Source organism: Sciurus vulgaris (assembly GCF_902686455.1).
Source record: "Sciurus vulgaris genome assembly, chromosome: 16".
Taxonomy (NCBI): domain Eukaryota; kingdom Metazoa; phylum Chordata; class Mammalia; order Rodentia; family Sciuridae; genus Sciurus; species Sciurus vulgaris.
Window position 1 is genome coordinate 49,447,080 of NC_136477.1, and position 21,385 is coordinate 49,468,464.

Here is a 21,385-nt window from a genome sequence, read left to right on the forward strand (position 1 = left end):
CTCCTAAGTAATAGCAGTAATACTCCTTAGTGTTTGTAGTCTTTGGCTGCTTTTGGCATGCTTTCATTCATTTGTTCTTTAAAGTTATTGTTTGGATGCTGAGTTTTGAAATAATCTCTCCATATTTTTTCCTTTTGCATGTTTTAGAAAAGGTCTTCAGTACAAAAATGTGGTTAAATGTTAATTGCCAATTGATCATTAGAGAGCAATAAAAGGTGATTCTTATACCATAAGGAGAATTTTATAGTACTGTATTTGTGGTATTTTATGTATATGAATTCTTAAGTATTTCAAACTTTAGTTTTAGTTAATGACATTCTTTTTATAGAGCATGCAACCTGAGAAGTAGGAGAGGACAAGTCACAAGCTCCAATTCATTCAAAGGTTTCTTCTTGAAATAACTCTGGGAAAAAAATTTTTTTCACCTGACATCTTGAATTGCAATTTTTATATTGCTTTATCTTAAGGTACTTAAATAAAACTGTAATGACTTTATAGAACTGATCGAAACTGTAGAGGAATTTAATTGAGTCACCTTATTTTTAGACAAGGAACTAAAGGCAGGCTGCCCCTAACTTCAGTGTGGCCCAGGCAAATTCTATGGAGACCCACAGACCAAATATTTAAATATGCTTCTGGTTCATTCAAGCTGTACCTGTTTTTTCTTCTGGGTCCTGTACCACTCTGTCTGGAAGCTCTGTCTAGGATTTACTCTGTGGCCTGTGAGTCTGTGTGGTAGCATGGAGCTATTGGAGCAGGGCAGGGTCGGGGCTGGACCTAGGCCCAAGACTCCTGGGTTTACTGTGCCCAAAATAGGGATGACTTACTTAAGCTCCCCAGGGAGGCTGATCAGATTTTTCACATCTAGGTTTTCCTTGTCTGACTCAGGCCTTCCACAAAGTTCTAAGTACCTTTCCAACTGTGTGCTCTGACCAAGGGAAAGGGAGGCAGCAGAGTTATCTGGGAATCCTGTCTAGCCAGACACCCATTTTTGTCTTTTGCTTCCAAGGACAGAGGTTGTGGTTCACATTATCATGGATTCTCAGCTCAGTATCCTCTTGTCTTCGGTCCAAATTTAGAGTCCCTCCCATTGGCTTAATTTGTTCCTAATTTAAGAAAACAAAGCTTCCTTATTAAATTGAGAAGATAAAGAACGGCAGTTGGGGGTTTCTCATGTCCACCAGACCACTAAAAGACATGGCCCTGAACCCTTCCTTGTCCTGGCCAAGGTCTAATAGAGGTTAAGTGACTTGGACAATATTATCCAGCTCAATAGTGGGACAGGCATGATATCTTCTTCAGAAAATTTAAATTTATTCCATCTACATTATAATTTACAAGCGTTCTTGCTTCTGATAAAGTGCAAAAAAAAGGGAAAAATAGAAAAGCAGATATTATTTAAACAATGTATCATTCAGATTGTCATCATCCCATTTTAGGTTTTCTTTTCCTGCTGAATAAAGGACCCTTAAAACTCATGTGCATCGTGACTTCCAAAGAAAGAACAGCTATCAAAACACCCTCCTGTGTGAAATTTTCCATTTCTTAGGGAATTCAGGTGTGTGAATCACTTCCTTCTGTCCTGTCACAGAAGAAAAAGAAAGCAACGTGACTTTTATCATTCAGCTGAGGCATGGTTGGCATTCTTAAGGGAGGATTGCTTATCATGAAGAAAAGCTATGTTCTTAAATGGATTTCTGCATAGACCTTACAGGAACAGTTTGCAGATGTGGATGCATTCCCAAGAAAAGATTTTTACAGTGACTGACATCCTGAAACCTTCCCAGAAAAGGAAAACATGTCCTTTCTCAATTTCACGTATGCTTTCTACTTGATCAAAAGGCAAATTTATCCATGGTGGCACCTGAAAAATAAATTTTTTAACAGAGTTGTTTCACAATAAAGATGAAAGTGCAAGCAGGCCAACTGAAGGGTTCAAGTATGCAAGATTTTGATGTTTCTTTTTGCAATAAACATATGTGGAGTTTAGGGATGGTTGGTGCCATCATGTGGTGGTGTGATGGAAATCCCCACTGACACTGGAAAAATACCAGGTTAAGAAAGTGTAAAATGCAGCCTTAGGTACAAGCAGTTATTTTGTGGGTTGGGAAGTCTCGTTGATGGGAATTCAATCTTAAATCTTATGGGTTTCAAGGATCTGTGAGAGAAATGAGAAATTCGGTTTGTTTTTATCTCAAATACTGCACCTGGATGTCCTGTCTCTCAGGTAAATGATTGAGAAATAGTCCTGTGTAGGTTTCATATATTAACTGGCTACGATGTCTTACTAGTATATGTTAGTTCTTCATTTAAAACTTGTTAAGATATATCTTCTTTGTATTTGTTGGAGGGACTATGCTTGTTTCTTTTGCCTTTACTTTTGGATTGTGAACTTCTTTTGGACAATCCTTAGTCATCCGTTTTTCTTCCAATGAAGCTCTGGAAAGAGTTGTCACTTAGTGGAGGTTGGTTACATGGAACCAGAAAAGCAAGGTGCCCCTTAGTGGGAAGACCAGACCTGCTTCCATATCCTTACCAAGGGGCCACAAATACCTCAAAAATAGACCCCAACATTTGAGAAACTTTTAGCAGATCTTGGTTAGAATCTGAAGCAACTGCCAAAGCATGCCGTTTTCATTAAAGATGCAATTTCTCAAAAAACCCAAGGATACCCTCCTCCAGAGAGAAGTCATTATCCCTTATAAAGGAAAAAGATTACAGTAAATTCTCCTCAAGAACAGCATTTCTATCCCCAGGGAAATGGTCTACTCAGCACATGACCTTCACTTTTAGGGTCTTTATAGTCTCAGAAACTATCATCCTGAAATACAGGGAAGAAATGTTGATTTTTCTGGCTATGTACTCTTGAAATGAAGATAGTTTCTCAAATAATACTTGAGAAAAGAAGAATATGACAATATTATTTGATGAACAAATTTATATGTAGCCCTTTCCTGCTACATATACATATGTGCTAATTTAGGTATGTGTGTATGTTGAGACATGAAGTGATCTAAGATTATTAGGAAAGATTACTGTGAGCAAATTATTACCCTGGGTTCCCTTACACATTGTTCTCTTTGCCCGGATCACTTTTTATCCAACTTCCTTCAATTAAGAATGTTGGCGCATCTTTTAGAACCCAGCTTTGAGGTCACTTTCATAGGGGAGTCTGAATTCCCAGCTGCAGTTTGGTCCTCCTATTTAAACAATTTCATATTATCCTATACCAGGGCTAGCAGACTTGTATGCCTGTCATATGATCCAAGTGAGTGATAGAAATAGAGATGCACTGTTGACAGAAGAACCTTTTGTGATGATGGAAGTGTTTTATGTTTGCTTGGTTATTTACATATGACTATTGGGTACTTAATGTGGTTAGTGAAACTAAGGACTTGACCTTTTAATTTAACTTTTTTTTTTCTTTTTTTATTTATTGTAAACAAATGGGATACATGTTGTTTGTCTGTACGTGGGTTAAAGGCATACCATTTGTATAATCATAAATTTATATATAATGTTGTTTGATTCATTCTATTATTTTTTTCCCTTCCCCCCACCCCTCCCGCCCTTCTTTTCCCTCTAAACAGTCCTTTCTTCCTCCATTCTTGTCCCCCTCCCTAACTCTAACCCTAAACCTAACCCTAACACTAATTCCCCCCATCCTCCCCCTTATGTGTCATCATCCACTTATCAGCGAGATCATTCGTCCTTTAATTTTTTGAGATTGGCTTATCTCACTTAGCATGATATTCTCCAATTTCATCCATTTGCCTGCAAATGCCATAATTTTATCGTTCTTTATGGCAGAGTAATATTCCATTGTGTATATATACCACAGTTTCTTTATCCACTCATCAATTGAAGGACATCTAGGTTGGTTCCACAATCTGGCTATTGTGAATTGAGTAGCTATGAACATTGATATGGCGGTATCTCGGTAGTATGCTGATTTTAAGTCCTTTGGGTATAGACCAAGGAGTGGGATAGCTGGGTCAAATGGAGGGTCCATTCCAAGTTTTCTAAGGAATCTCCACACTGCTTTCCAGAGTGGCTGCACTAATTTGCAGCCCCACCAGCAATGTATGAGTGTACCTTTCTCCCCACATCCTCGCCAACACCTGTTGCTTGTATTTTTGATAATCGCCATTCTAATTGGGGTGAGATGGAATCTTAGGGTGGTTTTGATTTGTATTTCTGTTATTACTAAAGATGTTGAACATTTTTTCATATGTTTGTTGATTGCTTGTAGATCTTCTTCTGTGAAGTGTCTGTTCATTTCCTTAGCCCATTTGTCGATTGGATTATTTGTATTGTTGCTGTAGAGTTTTTTGAGTTCTTTATAGATTCTGGAGATTAGTGCTCTATCTGAAGTATGATTGGCAAAGATATTCTCCCACTCTGTAGGCTCTTTCTTCACATTACTGATAGTTTCCTTTGCTGAGAGAAAGCTTTTTAGTTTGAATCTATCCCAGTTATTGATTCTTGCTTTTATTTCTTGTGCTATGGGAGTCCTGTTGAGGAAGTCTGGTCATAGGCCGACATGTTGAAGATCGGGACCTACTTTTTCTTCTATAATCTGCAGAGTCTCTGGTCTGATTCCAAGGTCCTTAATCCATTTTGAGTTGAGTTTTGTGCAGGGCGAGAGATATGGGTTTAGTTTCATTCTGTTGCATATGGATTTCCAATTCTCCCAGCACCATTTGTTGAAGAGGCTATCTTTTCTCCATTGCATATTTTTGGCGCCTTTGTCTAGTATTAGAAAGTTATATTTATTTGGGTTTGTGTCCGTGTCCTCTATTCTGTACCATTGATCTACCTGTCTATTTTGGTACCAATACCATGCCGTCTTTGTTACTATTGCTTTGTAATAAAGTTGAAGTTTGGGTATTGCGATACCCCCTGCTTCGTTTTTCCTGCGAAGGATTACTTTAGCTATTCTGGGTTTCTTATTCTTCCAGATGAATTTCATGATTGCTTGCTCTATTTCTGTAAGGTACGTCATTGGGATTTTAATTGGAATTGCATTGAATCTGTATAGCACTTTAGGTAGTATGGCCATTTTGACAATATTAATTCGGCCTATCCAAGAACATGGGAGATCTTTCCATCTTCTAAGGTTTTCTTTAATATCTTTCTTTAGTGTTCTGTAGTTCTCATTGTAGAGGTCTTTCACCTCTTTTGTGAGACTGATTCCCAAGTATTTTATTTTTTTCGATGCTATCGTGAATGGGGTAGTTTTCATAATTTCTCTTTCTGAGGATTCATCACTTATGTATAAAAATACATTGGATTTATGAGCATTGATCTTGTAACCTGCTACTTTACTGAATTCACTTATGAGTTCTAAAAGTTTTCTGGTGGAATTTCCTGGTTCCTCAAAGTATATAATCATATCATCCTCAAATAGGGATAGTTTGAGTTCTTCTTTTCCTATTCGTATTCCTTTAATTTCCTTGGTCTGTCTAATTGCTCTGGCTAGAGTCTCAAGAACGATATTAAATAGGAGTGGTGAAAGAGGGCATCCCTGTCTTGTTCCAGTTTTTAGGGGGAATGCTTTCAGTTTTTCACTTTTTAGAATGATATTGGCCATGGGCTTAGCATAGATGGCCTTTACAATGTTAAGGAATGTTCCCACTACCCCAATTTTTTCTAGTGTTTTGAGCATGAAGGGGTGTTGTATTTTATCAAATGCTTTTTCTGCATCTATTGAAATAATCATGTGATTCTTGACTTTAAGTCTATTGATATGGTGAATTACATTTATTGATTTCCGGATGTTGAACCAACCTTGCATCCCTGGGATAAAACCCACTTGATCATGGTGCACTATCTTTTTAATATATTTTTGTATGCGATTTGCTAAAATTTTATTGAGAATTTTTGCGTCAATGTTCATTAATGATATCGGTCTGAAATTTTCTTTCCTCGATTTGTCTCTGTCTGGCTTGGGTATCAGGGTAATATTGGTTTCACAGAATGAGTTTGGGAGGGTACCCTCCTCTTCTATTTCATGGAATACTTTGAGAAGTATTAGAATGAGCTCTTCTTTAAAGATTTTGTAGAACTCGGCTGAGAACCCATCTGGTCCTGGACTTTTCTTTGTTGGTAGGCTTTTGATGACCTCTTCTACTTCATTACTTGAAATTGTTCTATTTAAATTGTGTATGTCCTCCTCGTTCAATTTAGGCAATTCATATGTCTCTAGAAACCTGTTGATGTCTTCGAAATTTTCTATTTTGTTGGAATATAGATGTTCAAAATAGCTTCTAATTATGTTTTGTATTTCAATCGTGTCTGTTGTGATATTTCCTTGTTCATTCCGAATTTTAGTGATTTGGGTTTTCTCTCGTCTTCTCTTTGTTAGAGTGGCTAAGGGTTTATCAATTTTGTTTATTTTTTCAAAGAACCAACTATTTATTTTGCCAATTTTTTGTATTGTTTCTTTTGTTTCAATTTTGTTGATTTCAGCTCTGAGTTTAACTATTTCCTGTCTTCTACTACTTTTGGTGCTGGTCTGTTCTTCTTTTTCTAGGGCTTTGAGCTGTAGTGGTAGGTTGTTTATTTGTTGATTTTTACTTCTTTTATTGAATGCGCTACATGAAATAAATTTTCCTCTAAGTACTGCTTTCATAGTGTCCCAAAGATTTTGATATGATGTTTCTTTGTTCTCATTTACCTCTAAGAATTTTTTAATTTCCTTCCTAATATCTTCTGTTATCCATGCATCATGTAATAGCATATTGTTTAATCTCCAGGTGTTGGAGTAGCTTTTGTTTTTTACTCTTTCATTTATTTCTAACTTCAATCCATTATGATCTGATAGAATACAAAGTAGTGTCTCTATCTTCTTGTATTTGCTTACATTAGCTTTGTGGCATAATATATGGTCTATTTTAGAGAAGGATCCATGTGCTGCTGAGAAGAAAGTGTATTCGCTCTTGGTTGGATGGTATATTGTATAAATGTCCGTTAAGTCTAAATTATTGATTGTGTTATTGAGATCTATGGTTTCTTTGTTCAATTTTTGTCTGGAAGATCTGTCCAGTGGTGAGAGAGGTGTGTTAAAATCACCTAGTATTATTGTGTTATGGTCTATTTGGTTTCTGAAATTGAGAAGGATTTGTTTGACATACATGGATGAGCCACTGTTTGGGGCATAGATGTTTATGATTGCTATGTCTTGCTGATTTATGGTTCCCTTAAGCAGTATGTAATGTCCTTCTTTATCCCTTCTGACTAGTTTTGACTTGAAGTCCACATTATCTGAAATGAGGATGGATACCCCAGCTTTTTTGCTGAGTCCATGTGCATGGTATGTTTTTCCCCATCCTTTCACCTTTAGTCTGTGGGTATCTCTTTCTACGAGGTGAGTCTCTTGCAGGCAACATATTGTTGGATCTTTCTTTTTGATCCAATCTGCCAGTCTATGTCTTTTGATTGATGAGTTCAGGCCATTAATATTCAGGGTTATTATTGAGATATGATTAGTATTCCTGGTCATTTGGTTCATTTTATTTATTTATTTATTTATTTTGAGACGACTTGGTTCTTCCTTTATTTGACAGTTCCTTTAGGATAGTTCCTCCCATTGCTGATTTGTTTCTTTGTTTTTAATCTCTTCCTCATGGAATATTTTGCTGAGAATGTTCTGTAATGCTGGCTTTCTTTTTGTAAATTCTTTTAGCTTTTGTTTATCATGGAAGGATTTTATTTCCTCATCAAATTTGAAGGTAAGTTTTGCTGGGTATAAGATTCTTGGTTGGCATCCATTTTCTTTCAGGGCTTGAAAAATGTTTTTCCAGGCCCTTCTAGCTTTTAGGGTCTGGATTGAAAAATCTGTTGATATCCGTATTGGTTTCCCCCTGAATGTAATTTGATTCCTCTCTCTTGCGGCCTTTAAAATTCTGTCTTTGTGTGTTAGGTATTTTCATTATAATGTGCCTTGGTGCGGGTCTGTTGTAATTTTGTATATTTGGTGTCCTATAAGCCTCTTGTACTTGATCTTCCATTTCATTCTTCAGATTTGGGAAATTTTCTGATAGTATTTCATTGAATAGATTGTTCATTCCTTTGGTCTGTTTCTCTAAGCCTTCCTCAATCCCAATAATTCTTAAATTTGGCCTTTTCATGATATCCCATAGTTCTTGGAGATTCTGTTCATGATTTCTTACCATCTTCTCTGTTTGTTCAACTTTGTTTTCAAGGTTAACTATTTTATCTTCAATGTCTGATGTTCTGTCTTCCAGGTTTTCTATCCTATTGGTTATGCTTTCTATGGAGTTCTTAATTTGGTTTATTGTTTCCTTCATTTCAAGGATTTCTGTTTGGTTTTTTTTTTTCAATATCTCTAACTCTTTATTGAAATGATCTTTTGCTTCCTGTATTTGCTCTTTTAACTGTCTATTGGTGCGATCATTCAGTGCCTGCATTTGTTCTTGCATCTCGTCATTTGCTTCCCTGATCATTTTAATTATGTACATTCTGAACTCCCTTTCTGTCATTTCTTCTGCCATGCTGTCGTTGGGTTTCATTGATGTAACATCTAGATTTGTTTGCAGCATTTTCTTTCCTTGTTTTCTCATATTGTTCAGGTATCAGTTGACTGCTGTGATATTGCAGATTTCCTCTATTGTCTTATAATATCCCTGAAGATTTCTAGTATATCCCCTCTTAGCCTTCAGTAGCCTGAAGTCTTGGAGGAAGTTGATAATGCAGTGCTCCACAAGGGAGCTGACTCCCTAGGGGTGGTGGCCTTCCGGTGGGGTATATTCCCTGCTAGTGGGCAGAGGTACCTTCACTTGCTGATGAATGGTCATCCAAAGGGGAAGTAGGATGTGTTCTGATGCAAGGCCAGTTTGTGCCTGTGTCTCTGATTTTACAGTCCTTTTGGGAGAACCTCACCCGACAGGGAGGACTCACCCGGTGGGGAGGTCTCGCTGGTCGGTTTCCTTCCCAGAGGTTCCATTCAATTCACAACTACCGCCTGGGCTGGGCAGCCTTCTTCTGCAATGTTCCCAGGGACCCGGACCTACCTCCTGGGCCTGGAAGCCTCGCCCTTCACAGACGAATCTCCTTAGGCTGCCTCTCCTCAGAGAAGCTGCCTGCAATCCTGGAGCCTTCGCTCCGCCCCTCAGTTTGTCTGTGGGGCTCTTCCACCAAGAAGCCGCCTAGGCCCTGGGACCCTGCTCTGCACTTTTCGCCTGGCTATGCGGCCCCTCCTCTGAGCAGCCACCTGGAGCCCCTTACGATCTCTCTGAGTCCCAGTGACCCGCCACACGCCTTTTCTTCCGGCAGCCACCTGGTGTTCTGTGCGGTCGCTCTAAGTCCAAGTGACCCACCACGCACCTCCTTCTCCACCAGGCAGTCACCCAGAGATCTGGTGCAGTCGTCACGAGTCCCAGGAACTCACTGTGCACCTTCTCGTCCCGACTGCCACCCGTAGCCCTGGTGCAGTCACTTCGAGCCCAAGCACCCCGCCGCTCCTCCTCCTTCTCCAGACAACACCCCTGTGTTCAGGAGCGGATGCTCTGGAACCAAACCACTCACCACGCTGCTCCACCGGATAGCCGCCCGGAGCCCTGGCGCAGCTGCTCCAGGTCCAAGCGACGTGCTGAGCCCGTATTTCTCCTTCTCCTCTGGACAGCCCCCTGTGTTCAGGGGTGGTCGCTTTCAGTCCAAACAGCTCACCGAGCACCCTCTCCTTTGGGCAGCCTCCCAGAGCCCAGGTGGGTTGCGCTGAGTCCAAGCGCTGTGGTGAGCAGCCACCTCTCCAATGCTCCCAGTTGTCCGCGTTCACTGCTCCAGCGGGGGGAGGGGCGTCTCGCCGGCAGCTGTACTTCACAAAGTTCCCTGCTTTCGGGGCTACCGCCCAGTCCGGGATGCCTCCCCAATGGGAGACACTCACCCGGCTGCTTTGAGTTGGTCCCAAGTCTCTCTATATCTCCTCTTCTTGAGACCTGAGTCCTGGAGCAACACGAAACGCAGCCACCCTCTAGTCCGCCATCTTGAATCCTCTTTAATTTAACTTTGAGTTGATTAAAATTAAAATTTAAATAGTTACATGTAGGTAATGGCTATTATTCTGGTCTTGCAGGCCCATGGGACAGCAGCATAAATGTAATGACAATGGTGAAAAGAACTGGAATTCAGTGTTCAGGACAGAAGGGAGCATTGAAGTCTATTAAAATCAGAAAACTTAAGTACCCTATCTAAAAGGGCAGTCAGTTCCAGTCAATCCATTTATTTATTTATTTTTACAGACTGAATATTTATTCATTGTACACAAATGGGGTACAGCTTTTCATTTCTATGGTTGTATATCATATATATTCACACCATTTGTGTAATCATACGTGTTCATAGGGTAATGATGTCTGTCTTATTACAATATCTTTCCTACCCCTGCCCCCTCCCCACTCTCATTTCCTGCTACACAATCCAAAGTTCCTTCATTCTTCTTTTACCCCCCATTCCCCACCCCCATTATGTATCATCATCCACTTATCAGAGAAAACATTTGGCCTTTGGTTTTTTGGGATTGGATTATTTCACTTAGCATGATATTCTCCAATTGCATTCATTTCCCTGCAAATGCCGTAATTTTATTCTTCTCTATGTCCAGCCAGTTTCTGAAAAGAGTAGCAAGAAATCCTCATTTTATTGTTGTTTCTTATTTTAATAAATGCATTCTACTGTCATGTATAACTAATTAGAACAAATTAAAAAATTAAATAAAAAAAATTATTGGCAACCATCTAAAAATTCCAGGTTGGATTTCGCTCATTTGTAGTCATTTTGTAAGTGGTTCTCTATAGCAAGTACCTTTATTATATTTGTTCATGAAATTATTTTTTTTATATCCCCAGTAGAATCTAAAGGATCATGTCTATCTTATTCACTATTTTATCTCAGTATTTGGCTTGGGATTGAGACATGAAGCACTAAATGATATTTGTTGAATGATTGTCATATGTATAAGGTAAAAGTACATTAAAAGGCAGGGGAGGCACACCTAAGAAATAAAAGATAAGGAATTTGATTCTCTTTTTTTTTTCTTTTTCTTTTTGGTATCAGGGATTGAACCCAGTGGCATTCAACCACTGAACCACGTCCACAGCTCTTTTTTATGTTTCATTTTGAGACAGGTTCTTGCTAAGTTGCTGAGTCTGGCTTTGAATTTGTAATCCTCCTGCCTCAGCCTCTGAGTTGCTGGGATTATAGTTGCATGCCACTGAGCCTGGCCAGGAATTTGATTCTTGAATGAAATCCAGCTGGCTTTTCTGTGTGAATAAACAGTTGCCTAGATGCGAAAAACCCTTCTGAATATAACTTAGCACATGGTGGTGGGTTTAAGGAGCACATGGCCCTGAGAAAGGGAAGGGGGGCAGAGACCAAAGGGTTGGATAGGGGAGGATCTTCATGAAGTTGGTAACTCTGCTTTAAATCCAAAAAGTGATCAGGAAGAATGGACTGTTTCAATACTATAGGGAAAATGCTGCTGCTGCTGCTGCTGCTGCTGCTACTACTACTGCTTATGATGGAGTTTATGTCTAACTGAAGCCTTTCTCTTTTAATACCTACCACAAACCACCTATTTGTTTTAGAAATTCCAGGGTTCATAGTACAAAAAAAAAAAAAAAAAAAATGTTAAGGACTGTGAATGAAGACCTTTAACTTCAGTAATAGTGTATCCTATAGGATTGCATTTTGGGGATGTTGGTATAAAACTTATGAAGTTTGATGGAATTAATATTTTTTGTACTCTGTTTATACATTTGAACTTATAAAAAAGCCCACTCAAAAGGAAAAAGCACCCTCTTCAGTCGTATATGCCGTTTTACTTTTGGCTTTTAAGACAGTTGCTTTGAATTGAGTAAATCATTTGAGATGCACAGTATATGAGGAATCTTTTTAAGGAAAGAGTGAATTATACATTTTTTCATGCTGCTACTCTACATCTTGCCTATGGTTGAGTTTTCTTATGTAATAGATTCCAATTCTATTGTTATTAGTGTTCCTATAATGAAAGACACACAGTAGAAAGCAATTGTAGGCATAGTAATGGCCCCCAAAGATGTTTACATTTTGATCTCTAAAACCTGTGATTATGTTGCAAAAGGATCTTGGAGCTGAGATTAGGGTTTTGAGATGGGAGACTATCCTGCATTGTCTAGTTGAGCCCAGTGTAATTACAAGGATTCTCAGAAGTTAAAAAGGGAGGCAAGAAAGTCACAGAAAAAGGTGATCATGGAAGAGGTCAGAGTGATGTGATTGCTGGTGACTTTGAAGATGGAAGGTGTCCTTGAGCCAAGGAATGCAGACCACTTGTAGAAGATATAAGAGAGAGGGGAATGGGTTCATCCTTAGGGTCTCCACAAGGATTAAGTTCCTGCTAACCGTTTGCTCAAGACTCATTTTGGACTTCATGCTTCTAGATTAGTTATCTAATCTGTGTTTTAAACCAATTTTTTGCTAATTTGTAACAGTAGCACTAGGAAATTAATATACTGATGGACAAAATGAAATCTGTTTAAAAATGGTTTGTTTTCCCCACCAAAAAAATTGTGACATGTGGTCTGATAATAAAATTCACTCATTTAATAATATTATTTGAACATCTTGTACCACAGGGTACTTTTCTAGGCACTGGGAGTTCAGTGGTGAGCAAACCTCATCATAGTTCATGCTCTCAGAAAGCCGTGTTCCATGGAGACAGACATGAAAAGCATTTAGACAGATGTTAAATATAAAAGTGCATATGTTCCGTTAGAAGGGGTAGTTAGGGAGGGTATTCTGGAGGAAGTGATTTTGAGGTTGAACTCTGAGTGCTGAAGAGGAAAAAGGAGATAATTGGGAAGAACATTCCTGGCAGCAGGAATAGCATATGTGAAGGGCTGAGGCAGAAGACCCCAGAACTCCTGCAGAACAAAAGAATTCTAGTGTGGATAAAATAAAAGGTATAGCTGGACATGGTGGTGTATACTGGTAATTTCAGCTACTGGGAAGCTGAGGCAGGAGGATTACACAAGGTTAACTGTAGCAACCTATCTGTAGTAAGACACTATCTCAAAATAAAAAATTAAAGGACCAGGAATAAAGCTCAGTGGTAGAGCACCCCTGTGTTCCACCCATACTGGTGGGGGTTGGAGGGAGGAAAGACTCAGGAAGAGATCTGGGTCTGGGAGGGTAGGCCTTGGATACCAACACAATGGAATCCATGAAAAAATTTTAAACTGGGAAGGAGTCAAACACTGTGGGATTAAAGTACCATTTCAAGAATGATGTGGAGAAAGGATTGAAGTAGAGTGAGAATAGATGAGATGTAGGGTGACATTATGCACATTGGGACATTTCTGAGAGTGAGAGGGCTACTGTTAATACTTGTGGTGGGGACAATGTTAACTAGGAGTGTTCTAAGCAAACTGGATACCAGCAAGCTATTGTAGTACATGGGTGAGCATGGGCATTGGTAGCCTGGACCATGTGAATATTGGCCTCTGGGAACTGCACTATAATATTCTTTCTTATTCCTTGGCCCTCTGTACTCATTTTGATGCTAGATTAAAATCTATAGATAAAGAATTTCAGACGTCCAATTGCTTTGTACATTGATCTCTTATGAGCAGATGTTCATCACATTTGTGTCCTTTATCCTTCTGGATCTATAGGGTCTACCTCTATGGAAGTACATGTACAAGAAGGCTGCCTGCATGGCAATAAGTTATATGTCATGGAACCCAACACCCTGATTTTCTTGGGCTTGAGCTATAATTTCTTCATACTTGCTTAAGTTTTTATTGCTATTCCTACTGATAGAAAACAATGGTCCTTATTGGAAATCAAAAGCATAGTTTTCTGGTTTCTGGTGGTGATTTCCAACTGAGGCATTGTATCTGAATCACTTGGAAAGTAACTACAGAGCCTCCCCACTCCTGCCTAGTGCCTGATTATGGGGGAGAAATAAGAATATTTGCAATCAAACGTGATCATTCTACTTTTTCTACCATTATATGTGAACCTCGAGAAAGTTTTCATACTTGACATCTGGTAGTATTATTACTGTATTTCTGCCCAAATGTTGCATTATACCTGGGAAGTTGTGGATTCTGTAAAGGGTAAAACTTTATTTATTTAAAATATTTTTAGTTGTAGTTGGACACAATACCTTTATTTTGTTTATTTTGTTTTATGTGGTGCTGGGGATCAAACCCATTGCCTCACACATGCTAGGCAAGTGATCTACCACTGAGCCACAACCCCAGCCCCTGCATTCATTTTATTTAAGGTTTACAACATGTTATAGGTGACACATAGTTAATAAAATAGTTTCTATAGGGAAGAAGATTGACTAACAAATATCATCTCATAGTTACTTTTTTTGTATTAAGAGCCAATAACATCTTATTTACCAGGCTTTCCTAATATGGTACAACTTTTTAAACTTTAACCCTCATATTGCATATTAAATCTCTAAACTAGTTCATTCCATATACATATTCTGTATCTTTTGACCTATATTTCCCTGCCCCCTATATCCTTGGTAACCAATGTTTCATTCTTTATGTACATTTGAAGCTTCATTTAATGCCTCTTAAATTGTGATGTAAGAGGCCAAACTCTTTCATGAGCATGGTGGGGTTGGACGTGTGTCTCAGATGATCACACTTTCTTCCACTTAAATAACTCCATCCTTCACTATATTCCCAAGGGTATCTTCTACTTTTGGCACAAACAACAACCTTTCCTCAGTATACCCTGAAATGTTTCTTTCTCTAGAACCTGCTATTCGCTATGCTTCTACCTCAGGTGCCCTTACATTCTTCTAGCCCTTCTCAGTACTGATTTCCACAGGATAGTGGTCTGTTTTCTCTCTATGTCTACTGTGTACTGTACTATGTACTGTGTTTCTGTAGTAACACTCATCAGCTCATGCCTACAAGGAGTCATTGACCCATAGTTGAATATCTGTGGATATTCTTGAGGTGGGGGAAAAGGGAAGGTATATTTTGTCCCCCCAGTGCCTTGCCTAGGATATGTTTTCAATAAATATTTACTTTATTGAATTATAAATGCAAATCTTATTGAATAGGTGGCATAATACTGGATTTTCGTTTGTAATTTTTAAAACTGGTTTTAATGAACTTTTCTTGTTTTTTCCTATTAGTTCTCAACCATGATGCAGTTTTTAAAAGAAATACTGAGCTATTAAGATTTATTGCTGAAAACAGGTTTCTACAGTTTGGTTGGGCCATCTTTTTATCTGAGTTACTTAGATCTTATTTCTAGTATATTTCATATAATCTTTGGTCATGTTAAAGTTTGACAATATTGCTATGAAGTAATTGTTTTATTTATTTATATATATATTTATTTATTTATTTTGCAGTGCTGGGGATTGAACCCAGGGCCTTGTGCTTGCAAGGCAAGCACTCTACCAACTGAGCTATATCCCCAGCCCTCTTGTATTTATTTTTGATTGTCTTTACTTTATAGAAGTGTGTGGTTTGGTGTCTATGAATTCCTGGAAGTTCTGTGTAGTTGCAGAATGATTCACATGGTAGACATCTAGGGTTGAATGTACAAATCTTATGGTAATATCTTGACGACATCATTGACCATCAATTATTTCTCTGTTGGAAGTAGAAAAAAAAAAAAAAAGAAGAAATTAGTGTCCATGCAAATCTTCTGAGCTTGGCTCTGACATAGTAGGTGTTCTTTAGGGCAATGGTTATGAGTGTTGTCTTTGGGCAGGCAACATTAGCATCACTTCCCAAAGTCTCTGGATCCACTTAACATCTACAGGATCAGAAACTCTGGGACTGGGCCCAACACTCTTTATGTTTTACCAAGTTCTCATGTGCTTCTATTACACAGAAGTTTGATAATTACTGTTTAAGAAAATGGAGGGAAAAAATCTGGGTGGCAATTGACCTGCCTCTTTCTTACATTAATTCTGTGAGACTTGGAATAAGTCTTGCTTCTTTTTAGTTCCTTTTCTGAGCTTGTTCTAAGAAGGTCACTATCTTGGGATTTTTAAAAAATTTGAATCTGAGAATTGCAACCTTGATTCTATATTTTCAAGAAAGACTTTTTTTCTTTTTTAGAAAGGCTGCTGGTAGAGATAAAGTCATTCGAATAAATTGTAATGTTTGCTTATGACACGGATTAGTTATCTTGTACTTTCTTCCCTAATTAAAAGAGGTCTGTTCATCAGGTTTATTCTTCCAGCTTGGACTACATTTCATCAAAATTGCCAGCTGACCAAAAATGTTGGGTATGGCACTGTGCTTAGGGCTTTAGCATATCAGAAGAGGAGCCCTTTTTGCTGAAAAGCAAGCAGAGATGCAGGGAGGGAAAATCACTCATTGTAAGTCCTGTAACTAATAAGCAGCTGAGCTAGGGGGCACACTCATGTCCTATTCCAAAATCTTTGTTCTTGAACTTCACACATACTACCTCACCAGTGTCATTGGCTGTGAAACAGCAATAAAATTGCTGCTCACTGGACCTCTTTAACATCGGCGGAGCCACACTTTCCTTCTCTTCCCACCAATGTATAAATGTATAAAAGTTCAGGAAAACCTTTGAAATATTACTTAAGATATCAAAGGGAACCAGAGATATCATTTAGGCTTGTAGTTTTCAGGCCTTTGGAGTTAAAAAAGAAAGATATGTTTGTTTCTTACCAAACTTTTGAGGATGGGTGTAGGTTTGCCGGCTTTTAATTTTTCCAGCTAAAAAAATAATTATTATCAAATACCTTCATCATTTTCAATCTTAGACTTTTTCTGTCAACACTCAGTCCCTGGATGATCTCATCCAACATATGGATCTAAATAACATCTGTTTACTAATGACTCACAAATTTATATCTTTGACCTCAACCTAACCTTTGCATTTTGGAATCATCTGCTCAACGGCTACTCCTTGTATAAGCTATCTGCTTGTTTGTATAACAGGTATTGCAAATGCAGTGATTCCAACCCACATTCTCCATTCTCCCATATAGCTGGTCTTCAAGTTTCAGTGTTCTCCATCTAATGCTCAGGACTAAAGCCTTGCCATTATCATTGGCCTTTCTTTCTCTCATTCAATTGATGAGAAAATCCCACTGGTTCTACTGGTAGCACATATCTGGAATTCACCCTCCCCATCCACCCCGCTCCCCCCACTCTTTTTCTTTTTTCTTTTTTTTTTTTTTTTTACCATCTAGCTGCCACTTATCATATCCCAGCCTTAATTACCATTACATCTCTTACCTGAATCATTTGGTAACCTTTTGACTTCCCTCCCTTGTTTCTTGCCTCCTACAGTCTATTTTCTACACAGCATCCAGAATAATTCTTTAAAAAGTCAGGCCATGAGAGAGTTTAAAACTCTCTCATGGCTCCCATCTTGTCCAGAATAAAAGCCAGATTCCTTCACCAGTAATGTCATGTACACTCTGTTAGGACAAGGTGACAAGGCACTTCACCTTTGTGGTTTTCTTCTCCAAACCCTGGGCTAAGTGCAAGGAAAAAATTAGAGACACTAAAACATTAGTGTCCCAAACTAGGGACAATCTACAAAATAATTGATTAATGCTTTTCTAAACTTCAAAGCATGACAAACCATGAGAAACCATCACAGAGTGGTAGAGACAAAGGATGTGACTGAATGCAATGAAGTATTCTGGAACATTGGGTCCTGGAACAGAAAAAGACATTAGTATAAAAACTGGCAAAATCTGAATAAAGTCAAGAGTTCAACAGTATTGTACTGATGTTATTTTCTTGCTTTTGATAAATATACCATGGTAGTGTAAGATATTTAATATTAGGGGAAACTGGCTGAGGAGATAGTCTCTGCATTATCTCTGTAGCTAAAAGTTTCAGAGGTCTTAGTCCATAGAAGGCTGACTCTATTCCCCAGGACTTGAGTCGATGCTGAGCATCATGGCAGAAGAATGTGGCAAAGGGAAGCAGCTCACATGATGATCAGAAGCCAAGAGGGGGCAGGGACTCCACTCACCAGATAAAAATATATACCCCAAAGCCACACCCCAATTCCCACCTCTTCTAGCCAAACCCTACCATTTTAATTACCACTCAGTTAATCTCTATTGGGGGATTAATTCTCTAATTGGATTAAGACTCTTATAATCCAGTCATTTCTCCTTTGAACCTTCTTGCATTGTCTCACATATGAGCTTTTGGGGGATACCTCACATTTAAATCATAACATGGAACTATCAAAATCACTTCCTATATCGAAGGAAGAAATTGTGTGAGGGGCTCTTCTTATTTGGGTTCCCAGCCACAGTTCAGGATCCAATGTTCCAAGTGAGGTTTTGGGGGACACCACATCTAAACTATAACACCTGGGTCCTTACAGTGATCTTTAAGGTCCTGCATGATTTGGTTCCTCTGATGGATGGTTCTAACCTGGTCTTCTACAACCACCCTGCTTCAGCCACACTACACTTTCTCCTGCATATGCCAGGTTTGCTTTTGGTTTTAGGCATTTATGCTTGTGGTGTCTCAAGCTTGGAATACTTCAAGTGTGTGTTCCTTCAGTGTGTGGTTAGCTCCTTATCCACTTTCAGGTATTTGCTCAAATGACACATTATAGGAAGGGTCTTCCTTGACCCTCCATTTTTCTCCACTCTATTATTTTATCCTGCCTTATTTTTCTTTGTAGGGTCTTGTGTGATTGTGTGTGTGTGTTTGCTTGCTTATTATTTTTCTCTCTCCAATAGACTCTAAACTCTATGAAGCAGGGGTTTGTTTTATTTATTCTGCATTTCCAGAGCAATGCCTTTTAGATAGTGTGGACTTATAGTAGATATTTGTTGAATTAAATTAGTTTTCATAAAAATTTATAATGATCAGATCTCAAAGGATCAATGGTCCTTTAAATTGCATTATTTTAAAAATAATGGTTTATATTTTCATATTTCATTTCCATGGGTTAACTGAGAGCATTTGGGATATTTTTACTTGGGGTCTCTCATAGAGATGAAGTCAGATGTTGACCAGCACTTAAATGCATTCAACTTTGTGAGAAATTTCTAAAATTGAATTTTTTTGGTTCTGTTGTAGACTAGTGAAAACTTGATAGCAGATTGGCACTGCCAGCTGGACTTTAGAAGCTTGAGCTAAGTCTTCTTTCCTACAAAGGAAAGTACTATTTTGTTTATTCCAAACTTATACTGTTCAATATGGTAGCCACTAGTCATGTATGGCCATCTACATTTAAATTAAATAAAATTAAAAATCCAGTTCCTCTATCATATCAGTCACACTTCAGGTGCTTAATAACCACATATGACTAAGTGACTACTAAACTGGGCAGTAAAGATATAAAAACATGTCCAGTTTTGCAGAATGTCTATTGATGTCACAGTTTTAGAAAGACAACTCTTTGTCTTTTCATATCATACAATCAAATGACAATAAGCAGCACTATAGACAGTACTATTGGTACTGTTCTATCTGCTTTGTAAGATTTTTCTCAATTCCCAGATCCTGAGGAGAGATACTATTTTTATTTTTTTATATGGGGAAATTGAAGGTCAAGGAGAGTAAGTTAAGTTTCCAAAGGCCACACAACTGGTAAGCCAGGTTTCAAGTTTGATACCTTGATCAACTTCAGACCTGTAAACACTACATTTCAGAGAGGCAAGCAAGATTCACAGCCAGGAGTGATTACCTTATTTTGATGTATCTTTAGGTTAACTATCTCTCATGTTAGGTAGCTATTTTCCTAGGGATGTTTATGTTTTCCCCTCCTTTTCAATCTTATCAATGAACTCCAGAGTTATCCTGCAGGATAAACTTTATTCCTAAATATTTTCTCACCATTTTGATTCTGTCCCAAGTGCTTTGTAATTCCCCAGTGTAAATGTAAATGCTGGTTGCAGTCTCTGCTCCCTGTTCATAGGTGTGGATCCTTCTTTTGATATGTCATAAAAGATAGCAGAACCACATCATGAGCTTGGCCATCTCACTTTCAGATTTTTCATTGGATTGCTGGTTGAACATATTATCTCTGAATATACTGTATTAAGACTATGCACAAGGGTGAAGTCCCAGGCTTTGATAGAGCCAGATAATTGCACATGCCTCCTCTGGAATGGAAACCACTGGAGTACAGGAGGATGTTTTATGAAAGATAAAAGTTTTGACTTACAATTAAGAAATATACCTAGGTCTTATATAAAGAATATATTTTTTCTAATAGGAATTATATAATCCTTATCATATTTTGTGTGGCCAGTGTTTTTAGAAATGACTAAATAGGTCATTTATTCAAAATGATTTTCTGTATCTAAGGGCTGTGATAAAAATGCTCCAATGCTCAATAACTAGGTTGTGTATCTGTTAGTGTAGTAACCACTGACTACTTGAACACTATTGTTCTTGAAGAGAATGCTAATGGTGTGGGTTGGCTGCTAAAATTCATCCTGGTCAGGCATAACCTGGTTCTCTATGGTTCAGAAAAGATAGAGGAATATGTTTAATGCAGATGAATGTGTTATAATTATGTCTTGTATTATTGTCTCACGTTCAGACTCTGAAATGTATAATGCATTGTATACCCTTAAGGTATGACTCTCATGGATCTCTGACTGGAATGTTCTAATTGCAAGGTGGCCCATAGTGCTATACCATGCACAGTTGGTTCGGAGAATGTCACCAAAATGGTAGCCTTTGAGCTATGTCTTGAATAATGAGCTGAGATTTGGCCAGAAGAGATGAACTGGTGGAGTATTCCTAAGAGATGAGAGTGCACACAGGAAAGGAAAGTCTTATTTATTGAGAAATGAATGCTGAGTTCAGTGATTCAAATATGAGACTGGTTTTGAAAGATAGGTTTGGAATGAGGGCCATGAGGTCTTTGAATGTTTGATAAAGTATTTTATTTTCTTAATATAGGAAGAGTCTTCCAAGGTATTGGAGAACCATGCTTTAGAGAGCTTAGTTTGGTATCAGAACAGGTGATACGTATATTGTACAGTAGTTAAAAGGCATGAGTCCTCGAATCAGACTGTCCTGATTTGAATTCCACTAACTTAAAACATCGAAGCCCCACTTTCTATATCTGCGTGAATGGATAAACAAAATGAATATACATACAATGGGATATTATTTAGCCTTAAAAAGGAAGTTGTGACATAAGTTATGACATGGATAAATCTTGAAGACATTATATCAAGTGAAATAAGCCTGTCACAAAAGGCATATATGACTTTGCTTACATGAAGTACCTAAGGTAGTCAAATTTTAAAGAAAGTAGAATGGTGATCTCCAGGGGCTGTGGGGAGTGTAATATGCAGTCATTGTTTATGGGTCGGAACTTTGAGAAGATTCAAAGTGTTCTGGAGATGGATGACCGATTGCAC

The 21,385-nt window shown here is 38.3% G+C and overlaps 1 protein-coding gene across 9 annotated transcripts in view; it reads left to right on the top strand.

Moving 5' to 3' along the window:
• ERC2 (ELKS/RAB6-interacting/CAST family member 2) overlaps positions 1 to 21,385 on the top strand; it is a 1,069,021-nt gene that overhangs the window by 256,102 nt on the left and 791,534 nt on the right. The window lies entirely within an intron of this gene.